Raw genomic sequence first — 11,415 nt, forward strand, 5'->3', positions numbered from 1 at the left:
CTTCTCCAATGCATGAAAGTGAAAAGTGAAAGTGAAAGTGAAGTCGGGTCCAATTCTAGCGACCCCATGGACTGCAGCCTACCAGGCTCCTCCGTCCATGGGATTTTCTAGGCAAAAGTACTGGAGTGGGGTGCCATTGCCTTCTCCGATAAGTCACAAAGGTTTCCCAAATTTTCCAATAAGAAACTACTCTTGGACCAGACCCTTGGAGTTTGAAGGTTTTGAGGAGGCTAATGTGATTGATGTTTTAATCATTCAAGTAGTGGGCTTTCAGCAGTTCCGATAATAAAGCATAACTATGATGATGTCACATTCCTTCAAAATAGGCTGCATTCTAATTTTTCACTGATGGTTTGACAGAAAATTATAGCTGAAGGCAAAGGCAGGGTTTAATCCATGCCTTTACTTAATAAACCTGTCTACCAAGAACCTGTTTTGTGCCAAGCACTGTGCCACACCAGACTTACAAGGACAATTAAACATCATCCTACCCTGAAGGAACTCATGCTCTTGAAGAAGACACTGGCTCATTCAGTTCAGGTCAGTTGCTCAGTCTTCTTGTCCTGCTCTTTTCAACCCCATGGACTGCAGCATGTCAGGCTTCCCTGTCCATCACCAACTCCCGGAGCCTGCTGAAACTCATGTCCCTGGAGTCGGTGATGCCATCCAACCATCTCATCCTCTGTCATCCCCTTCTCTTCCTGCCTTCAGCTGGCTCATTAGGGTAACTATTATGTGAGTGGCAAATGGCACTGTGAGGCATTAGCACAATGGGTTTATTTCCATCTGAAAAGAGTAAAACCAGAGCGGTGACTAAAGAATAAGTAGCAAGTATTTAGAGGAAGGAGAGTAACAGCAGGGGGGTAGACCTTTGAGCTGTTGACCTCTAAAGGTTTTTTCTGGGCCTGCACTTCTAAAGACTTCAGTATAATTAATTCATTTCATGATTCCCCAAAGTCCTACAATTTAATAGGAAAAGTGGGAAAAATTAAAAATAATCAATTAACAGCTAGAGAACTCAAAATTTAAATTAGCAAAAGACTATTAATAGATGTATGCCTCATTTAGTTAGCTTCTCTGGAGGATAAAATGTACTGTACATGTAAAATTTCCAATTAAATGATCACTGCCCCTTGAAGCATCACCCTTTTGAACATTTAAACATATTTATTTTGGTATATTTAAAAAAATGTAGAGGTTAGTTTCTTGCCTGCTTAAGCAAATGGTAACTGAAGACATTTTTAGCATTTCTGGGAATGTCCCAGGATTGTAATTATGACCTCCTGTCAGTTTCCTAATCCGCAATGACCGCTGATTCTATTCTCAATAGCACACCCTCATGTGTCTCTACTTCTGTTGGGTTGCTGCTGCTACTGCTAAGTCGCTTCAGTCGTGTCCGACTCTGTGCGACCCCATAGACGGCAGCCCACCAGGCTCCCCTGTCCCTGGGATTCTCCAGGCAAGAACACTGGAGTGGGTTGCCATTTCCTTCTCCAATGCAGGAAAGTGAAAAGTGAAAGTGAAGTCACTCAGTCGTGTCCGACTCTTATCGACCCCATGGACTGCAGCCTACCAGGCTCCTCCGTCCATGGGATTTTCCAGCCAAGAGTACTGGAGTGGGGTGCCATTGCCTTCTCCATCTGTTGGCTTAGCAGCCTTTAAAAGCCCTTCTAATACCCTTTCCAGTTTGCCACTTCTGATCTTCTATGGGACTGCAACACTGGGTAAACCATTAATTTAAAGTTTTGCATTTTTGATATTATGGAAAAAGGTCTAAAATTTAGAAGGATGAGCAAGAAACTTCTGTTATTTACTATCCTCCTCTTCAGTCCAATATATCCCCATACTGGAAAATTTACCTTCTAAATTGCAAATCGAAACCATCTTTCCAGGTCCATTAATGTCACCTTAACTGGCCCCACTCTCATTTCTGTAGATTATTACAAAATTTTACAACTGATTTCACCATACTATCTTCCCCGTCTCTTACCACCCTCACATCTGTGGCCAAACTAACCTTAAAATGTAAACCTGATAGAATTACTTCCACTAAAACATTCCTTTTTGAGCCAGTACATTTAGAATAAAGATGTGATTCTTTTATTTGGCACATAAATGTCCTCCTGACTTGGTTTTTCTGCTCTGTCACATGGGGGCATTTGTACATCCTACTACAACTTTCTAGAATACTCTCTTCCACATTCATCATCTTAAGAGCTTCTTATCATCTTTGAAACTCATGTTCACTGTCTCTTGCTCTAAAAATCCTTTCCTAATCCTGCCTATTTATCATCTAGATTTGACACCTCTCCTCTATTCTTTGATTTCATTATCATAATTTCCATTCTATATAGAAATTCAAAGTTTAACTGCCAGATCAACCCACAAAATTCTAAAACTTTGATGCAGGAATCCTATTTTTGTAATGCTTTAGTTTCCACTCTATGGAGTAGAGAAACATTCCCAAAGAAAGTTGCTTTTAAAAGGTAGAAATGGATTTATTTTTGTATATGGGTTATGTGAAGGATAGGAGGTCAAAGGGCTATTTGACATTTTTTCCATTGGCAAACTCCTTCTATTTCCCCATTTTTACTCTCTTTTTATTGAGTTGGTAAACTAGTGTCAATATGGTGGCTATTTGTTTTGTAAATAAAGTTCTATTGGGATACATCCCTTCTTTCAGGCAATGTCTATGTCTGCTTTCTGACTATCAGTTCAGTTCAGTTGCTCAGTCATGTACAACTCTTTGCAACCCCATAGACTGCAGCACGCCAGTCTTTCCAGTCCATCATCAACTCCTGGAGCTTGCTCAAACTCATGTCCATTGAGTCAGTGATACCATCCAACCATCTCATCCACTATCATTCCCTTCTCCTCCCACGTTCAATCTTTCCCAGCATCAGGGTCTTTTCAAATAAGTTCGTTCCTCGTATCAGGTGGCCAAAGTAATGGAGTTTCAGCTTCAGCATCAGTCCTGCCAATGAATATTCAGGACTGATCTCCTTCAGAATGGACTGGTTGGATCTCCTTGCAGTCCAAGGGACTCTCAAGAGTCTTCTCCAACAACACAGTTCAAAAGCATCAATTATTTTGTGCTCAGCTTTCTTTATAGTCCAACTCTCACATCTATACATGACTATTGGAAAAACCATATCTTTGACTAGACTGACCTTCATTGGCAAAGTAATGTCTCTGCTTTTTAATATACTGTCTAGGTTGGTCATAAAAGGAGGAAGCGTCTTTTAATTTCATGGCTGCAGTTATCATCTGCAGTGTTTTTGGAGTCCCCCAAAATAAATTTTCTCACTCTTTTCATTGTTTACCCATCTATTTGCCATGAAATGATGGGACCAGATGCCATGATCTTAGTTTTCTGAATGTTGAGTTTTATGCCAAAAGTTATGCCAACCTTTTCACTCTCCTGTTTCACTTTCATCATTATAATGGCAGAGTTGAATAATTTTGATAGAATCCATCTGCCCCATGAAGCCTAATGCTATAGATTTGCTTCCTCCTTTAGCATGTTAGAGAAGGGTTTTAGTGGCCTTAATGCCACTTCCTAACTCCAGCCACTTCTTTTCTATAATTTTTAACAGGAAGAAGGAAATGGAGAAATGTATGGCTCCTTCCTTTTAGAACTTTTCTCTGAAGTTTCACATCATACCTCTCTCATATTGCGTTGGCCAGAATTCAGTAATGTGGCCATCCTAAGGAACAGAGACGTCTGGGAAATGCAGTTTTCTTATGGGCAGCAACGTGCTCAACTAAATGTTAGGAGAAAGGGCTGGAAGGATGCTGTAGTTAGCAACTACAGGCTCTGCTACAATCCCATTAAACATTCTCTCCCCAGTATCAAGCACCGAGTAGGTCCTAAAAACACCTGTGATGAACAGAATTGTCTGTAAAATGCTTAGTGATAAATATTACTTCCAGTGTTCAAGCCAGTTACCTGTCTTATCTACAAAGAGCCAACACTGCCAGAAGGCTGACCTCTGGATAAATGTGTCGTGTTAGCCCTCTGAATAATCGTGAATAAATCTGAGCAACTCCATTTTGCCTTTCTTGGGTGTACATTAATATGTAATAATGATTTTGTTTATTTAAATTTGCATATTTCAGCCAGTAGTCTATAATTTAGTGCACAAAATTTAATGTAATTACTTATTTACTTCAAAGAAAAACCCTCTTCCTTTCTACTCTAAGTAGATAATGTGGGCTGAATTTAGCTTAGCTGTTTCTGAGTCATGTATGCAGGACTGAGAGCAAGGACTAACTAATAACTGTTTTCTTCCATCAGTAGTAGAAACAAAATTACTGAAGAAGAGTTGGAAGATGCTGCACTGTTTAAATTCTGTGGTTTCCAAAGGCCTCAGTGTTCCTATGTTGCTTTCCATAGATGCTTACTTAGGGTGGCTTTGGACTTAATCTCAAGCAGTGTGGTGGTCAGCAATCAGCTGTCACAGATGGAACATAAAACTGTGGGCTGTGAGCAAAGGCTTGTGATCCCAGAAATGTTCCAACCTCCTATTTTCACTTCTCCTTTGCATGGGTCCACATTCTGGGGCTGTGGTGTCTGGACTGAGAAGAGATGCAAGTGTGATTTTGTCTATATGTACGTGATCAGTTGTGTCTGACCCTTTGGAACCATGTGGACTCAGGCCCACCAGACTCATCTGTCCATGGAAATCTCTGGGCAAGAATACTGGAGTGGGTGGCCATTTCCTCCTCTAGGGGATCTTCCTGAACCAGGAATCAAACCTGAATCTCTTGTGTCTCCTTCATTGGCAGGAAGATTCTTTACCAACTGCCCCACCTGTGAAGCCCTTAGAATCTGTAAGGATTTGAAATTGTTATTCTGTCCACTAGGAGAATGGAGCTGAAATGGGGGGTGGGTCAGGGAGTTGGGGAATGGGGTCTTAGGAATGGAGTGAAGAGTCATAATAGGATGTACTCCTGGGTAAATAAATTCTCTATCCTGGTATAATGAAATGGAATATTTATTGCTTGTATTTATAAACCTTGGTAAGGACAGATATATAGCTGTTGGTTTTAGGGAAGACTAAGAAAAAAAGAAACATGTTATTAAGATTGCTTGAGTTTCTGTTTCTCTCTCTGTTGGCTTCATTTTCTAATACAAATGGGCTGTCTCAATGTCTTTTGCTCAAACACTTCTGACCCATTGATCAGAGGTGAAAGGGAAGCTGATTGGCCTAGTTTGGGACATTTACCACCCAAGGGAATAGCACATTTCATCAGAAGAAGAAAGGTCAGCACATACCTGTGAGCCCTGTTTTCTTGTTGCTGTTGTCACTCAGTTGTGAACAATTCTTTGTGACCTCATGGCCTGTAGCCTGCTTGGACTCCTCTGTCCAGGAAATTTCCCAGGCAAGAATATTGAAGTGGGTTGTTATTTCCTTCTCCTGGGGATCTTTCTGACCCAGGAATTGAACCCATATCTCCTGCATATAGCAGGTGGATTCTTTACCACTGCACCAACTGTAAGACGAGTCAGACGAGGCTCCTCTAACTCCATAGGCTCCCATTGCCCATGGGCAAGGCCTCCACTATAGTTTCACCACCTGTTTCAGCTTTTGGACACAATTCTTCATGTAATTATTGCCTAGTCTAACAGGGCACTTTACAATGATTAGGGAGGAGAGTTATACCCTTTTCTTTACTCCATGAGTGCAGTAAAGGCTATGCTAGTCAAACAGTCAAAGAAAAGGGTGGGCAGTGCTGGGTTGGATAATATAGTTTGACTGTGGATAGAGCACAGTCTGATAATTCATTTTTTCCTTGCTCTAAATAATTGCATTGAAATTTTCTTTTCCACATTTGTAGCTTCTAATTAGCTTTGAAATGATTCTGTGGTTCAGTTTAAAGTCTGCCTTCTTCCTTTAGTGATTCCTTTGGGACTTGTTGTTCATTTAAAAAAAAAAAAGAACATTTTGCATTTTTATAGTTCTGTGCACTGGACCATGGCGGGGCAACAGATGTTGCTTGGATTCTCCTACCCACGCATCCAAATGTGAATAATCTTGGTGCTCCTGGCAAACTTCTACTCATACAGCATTACTCTTCTGGCATTGACAGACTAAATCCTACGGAATGTTCATAAAGAATAAATTCAGATAATAACACTTGATGATGAAATATATTTTATGTAGTTGAAGGAGCTCCCAACTTGTAATTGTGTAATCCTCAAGCTGGGCTTCCCTGGGCTCAGACAGTAAAGAATTAGCTTGCAATGCAGGAGACACAGCTTGGTCCTTGGGTCGGAAAGATCTGCTGGAGAAGGGAATGGCTGCCCACTCCAGTACTCTTGCCTGGAGAAACAGGGAGAGAGGAGCCTGGCAAGCTACAGTCCATGGGGTGACAGAGAGTCAGACACAATTGAGCAACTAACACTATAACTAATCCTCAATCTGCTAGTAAGTTGTGATCTTGGGTAAGTTTTAAATACTTGTTTAGGCCTCAAAATTCTTACAAGTAAACTCAAGATAATGCTATGCACATCATAAGATTGTGCTTGACATATAAATAATGGTACTCAACAACTAACTTTTATATTTGATGGAAAAATACGAAATTTTCAGAATCAGTTTCAAAATGGTAAACTATTTGGTATTGTGATACTGTGATTCATAGTAAGAAATATATGTTTGGTCTTTGTCCTTTTTCTGGCACAGAGCTCCTACAACCCTTGAAATTTCCTGAATGATGAGAATGATAAACGTCTTTTGTCATGTGAATGAGGTGACTTTCGGACACCACCTAAGGTTGAGGGCTCGTTGCCAGTGCAGGAGCCAACAGGTGATTAGAGGGTTAGAACTTTTAGGCCTATCCCCCTGACCTCGAAGGAGCAGATGGGGGCTGGAGACAGAATTCAGTCATCAGTGGCCAATGATTTAATCAATCATGTCTATTTAATGAAGCCTCTATTAATTCCAAAAGGATGGAGTTCAGAGAGCTTTCATGTTGCATACTAGAGATTTGGGGAGCATGGCCTAACCCAAACCTTGCCCCCATGCATCTCTTCCATTAGGCTCTTTCTGAGTTACAATCTCTTACAGTAAGTGGATAATCTAGTAAGCAAAATGATTGAGCTCTGTGAGCCACTCTAGTAAATTACTCAAACCTGAGGAATGGGTTATAGGAAGGCCACTCCTATAGACGGTTAGTCAATTGGTGCCTGAATTGTGTATTTGTGTATATGTTTGTGTGTGTGTGGAGGGGGGTGCACTCTTGTTAAGACTGAGCCATTAACCTGCGGGATCTGACACTATCTAAAAGGTAGAGGGTGTTAGAATTAAGTTGAATTGTAGGACACCTAGCTGGATGTAAGGGGAAATCTAGACAGCCATTTTGTTTTTTTGCATTTCTTTTCCATGGGGATGGTCTTGATCCCTGTCTCCTGTACAATGTCATGAACCTCAGTCCATAGTTCATCAGGCACTCTATCTATCAGATCTAGGCCCTTAAATCTATTTCTCACTTCCACTGTATAATCATAAGGGATTTGATTTAGGTCATACCTGAATGCTCTAGTGGTTTTCCCTACTTTCTTCAATTTAAGTCTGAATTTGGTAATAAGGAGTTCATGATCTGGCCACAGTCAGCTCCTGGTCTTGTTTTTGTTGACTGTATAGAGCTTCTCCATCTTTGGCTGCAAAGAATATAATCAATCTGATTTCAGTGTTGACCATCTGGTGATGTCCATGTGTAGTCTTCTCTTGTGTTGTTGGAAGAGGGTGTTTGCTATGACCAGTGCATTTTCTTGGCAAAACTCTATTAGTCTTTGCCCTGCTTCATTCTGTGTTCCAAGGCCAAATTTGCCTGTTACTCCAGGTGTTTCTTGACTTCCTACTTTTGCATTCCAGTCCCCTATAATGAAAAGGACATCTTTTTTGGGTGTTAGTTCTAAAAGGTCTTGTAGGTCTTCATAGAACCGTTCAACTTTAGCTTCTTCAGTGTTACTGGTTGGGGCATAGACTTGGATTACTGTGATATTGAATGGTTTGCCTTGGAAGCTAACAGAGATCATTCAGTCGTTCTTGAGACTGCATCCAAGTACTGCATTTCGAACTCTTTTGTTCAAAAGAGGAACTAAAAAGTCTCTTGATGAAGGTGAAAGAGGAGAGTGAAAAAGTTGGCTTAAAACTCAACATTCAGAAAATGAAGATCATGGCATCTGGTCCTATCACTTCATGGGAAATAGATGGGGAAACAGTGGAAACAGTGTCAGACTTTATTTTTCTGGGCTCCAAAATCACTGCAGATGGTGACTGCAGCCATGCAATTAAAAGACGCTTAGTCCTTGGAAGGAAAGTTATGACCAACCTAGATAGCACATTCAAAAGCAGAGACATTACTTTGCCAACAAAGGTCCGTCTAGTCAAGGCTATGGTTTTTCCTGTGGTCACGTATGGATGTGAGAGTTGGACTGTGAAGAAAGCTGGGCACTGAAGAATTGATGCTTTTGAACTGTGGTGTTGGAGAAGACTCTTGGGAGTCCCTCGGACAGCAAGGAGATCTAACCAGTCCATTCTGAAGGAGGTCAGCCCTGGGATTTCTTTGGAAGGAATGATGCTAAAGCTGCAACCCCAGTACTTTGGCCATCTCATGCAAAGAGTTGACTCATTGGAAAAGAGTCTGATGCTGGGGGCGATTGGGGGCAGGAGAAGGGGATGACAAAGGATGAAATGGCTGGATGGCATCACTGACTCGATGGACGTGAGTCCAGTGAACTCTGGGAGTTGGTGATGGACAGGGAGGCCTGGCGTGCTGCAATTCATGGGGTCGCAGAGTCAGAAACGACTGAATGACTGAACTGAACTGAACTGAAGGGGAAATGCATTATTTCTTCCATTTTTTTTTTCTATCTTTCTATTCATCCTTAATATATTTGTAATAATTGTTTAATTTTCTTCCTTTTGACAGAGAAGGCAATGGCACCCCATTCCAGTACTCTTGCTTGGAAAATCCCATGGATGGAGGAGCCTGGTAGGCTGCAGTCCATGGGGTCGCTAAGAGTAGGACATGACTGAGCAACTTCACTTTCACTTTTCACTTTCATGCACTGGAGAGGGAAACGGCAACCTACTCCAGTGTTCTTGCCTGGAGAATCCCAGCGACGGCAGAGCCTGGTGGGCTGCCATCTATGGGGTCACACAGAGTCGAACACAACTGATGGGACTTAGCAGCAGCAGCAGCTCCCTTTTGAACATTTCCTAGTCTCTCTAATAGGTGTTGTTGGTAAAACAGATAATGTATGGGTGCTGAATTTGCTAATAATGATACTTATCATGTGCCAGGAATTTATATGCATTACTTCATTTACTCTTCCCAACATCCACTCAAAAGAGAAGTACTGAACTGGTAAGGATTTGCTCAAGGACACTGAGTGAATACTGAAGATAAGTGCAAAACCTAAGTTTGAGTTTTCCAACAAGAAAAGCTTAGTCTTAACCACTGTATAATACTGCACTTAATCTCTCCTGTGCTTTGTGGAGTATCTTATGTTTCAATGACTTGGATGATTTCTGTATCTACTTTCTATCTTGATCTTTTCTAACATCCTTTTGCTATTCTATATTTTCCCTTCAGACTCTTGCAGTTTATCTTTGGGGCTTCCCTGGCGGCTCAGCTTATCTTTAGTCAGCTTTAATTAATAAAAACAATTTCAAACTTTATAATTTTTTCTTGAATTTTCTTCTTTCCTAACATAATTCTCTAGCAGTGGACATTTCCACTACAAAAATAGAATCAAGATATTTAAATTTTTTTCATTATACTTTAATGCCCCATCAAAATGTTTAAATTTTTATTTTTCCTCCATTTTTGTGAGATTTCTAGGTCTTGGCGTTATTTCTACCATTGCATACTTTGATCACTGATTACCTGCTTCTATCATAAGGCACTCTCCTGACTTTTACTGAAACAGCTTGTGCTGTGACATTTAGAGATATCTTTCATCTGCCACTTTGAACACAGCACATAGTATCTCTTGATTTCCAATTGTTTTCAAGACTTTCTGCTGTATTTTCTTAATTTTCTTATTTTAACATGTATTTATTTTTTCATGTTTCAGACTATTTATTCATCAGTGTAAACCCCAACACAATACACCAACATAATTTCATACATTTAGGGGGAAAATATCTCCTGGTTAAGTGGGAAATTGTGTGGATTGTTCCTGGAAGAGCTTCATTCTAAGCAGCTTTACAGTGACACATTACATTTAGAGGTTTGGACCTTCTTTCTTCAGTTTCTGTAATCTATATTCAGAGAGTAGAACTTGTACTGATCATTAGGACCGAGCTTGTTCTACGGTTCTGGGTTATTCTTTCTGTCCCAACTGATATCAGGACTCAACGATGCCAGGAGCATGACATACAACGCTGCTCCAATACCTCCCACTCCAATGAATATGAAGAGGGGGATCAAGGTAGGATGCTTCTTGGCCTGACTGATGATCTGGCAGAGCATGGCTGTGACAGAAGCCTTGAGTCCAAACTGAGAGAAAAACTAAGCAAAAAGGCCCGGGATTAAGCAGTCACCCTATTTTAATATTTAGACTTCAGGTGTGGAGTTGGATTTATCACAGCCCTTAGTTCATAGTGTGTTATTATCAATGGTTTATGCTTCTTTCAATTTTGTTTGCTATTTTTTCTTTTCTCTCATTTCCTCCCTACTGCAGAAATTCATTTTAATTGTGTATTAAATGTTTTTGTATATCCATCCTTAAATAAATGTATGTAATTTTGTGCATCTATGTATTTTTAATTTACATAAATGTATTATACTGTAGTTTTCATTGTCTTATAACCTTAAAACTTGATACTATCAGATTTAAAAAATTTTTGCTCATCTAAAGGATATGAGTTACTTCATTGTTCTTTTAATTTGCATTACTCTTTAATACTAGCAACATTTGGCATCTTGATATACTTGTTAGTTCTCTGGAGTTCCCATTCTATGAATTGGCTATGTATAACCTTTGTCTATTTTTTTTTTAATTTTATTTTATTTTTAAACTTTACATAACTGTATTAGTTTTGCCAAATATCAAAATGAATCTGCCACAGGTATACATGTGTTCCCCATCCTGAACCCTCCTCCCTCCTCCCTCCCCATACCATCCCTCTGGGTCGTCCCAGTGCACCAGCCCCAAGCATCCAGTATCGTGCATTGAACCTGGACTGGCAACTCGTTTCATACATGATATTTTACATGTTTCAATGCCATTCTCCCAAATCTTCCCACTCTCTCCCTCTCTCACAGAGTCCATAAGACTGTTCTATACATCAGTGTCTCTTTTGCTGTCTCGTACACAGGGTTATTGTTACCATCTTTCTAAATTCCATATATATGCGTTAGTATACTGTATTGGTGTTTTTCTTTCTGGCTTACTTC

The 11,415-nt window shown here is 40.2% G+C and overlaps 1 pseudogene; it reads right to left on the reverse strand.

Moving 5' to 3' along the window:
- Positions 1-10,240: 10,240 nt before the first annotated feature.
- Positions 10,241-10,488, reverse strand: LOC102401865 (annotated as a pseudogene).
- Between the last annotated feature and the right edge of the window lie 927 nt (positions 10,489-11,415).

The sequence above is a fragment of the Bubalus bubalis genome, chromosome 7 (assembly GCF_019923935.1).
Source record: "Bubalus bubalis isolate 160015118507 breed Murrah chromosome 7, NDDB_SH_1, whole genome shotgun sequence".
Classification (NCBI taxonomy): Eukaryota; Metazoa; Chordata; class Mammalia; order Artiodactyla; family Bovidae; genus Bubalus; species Bubalus bubalis.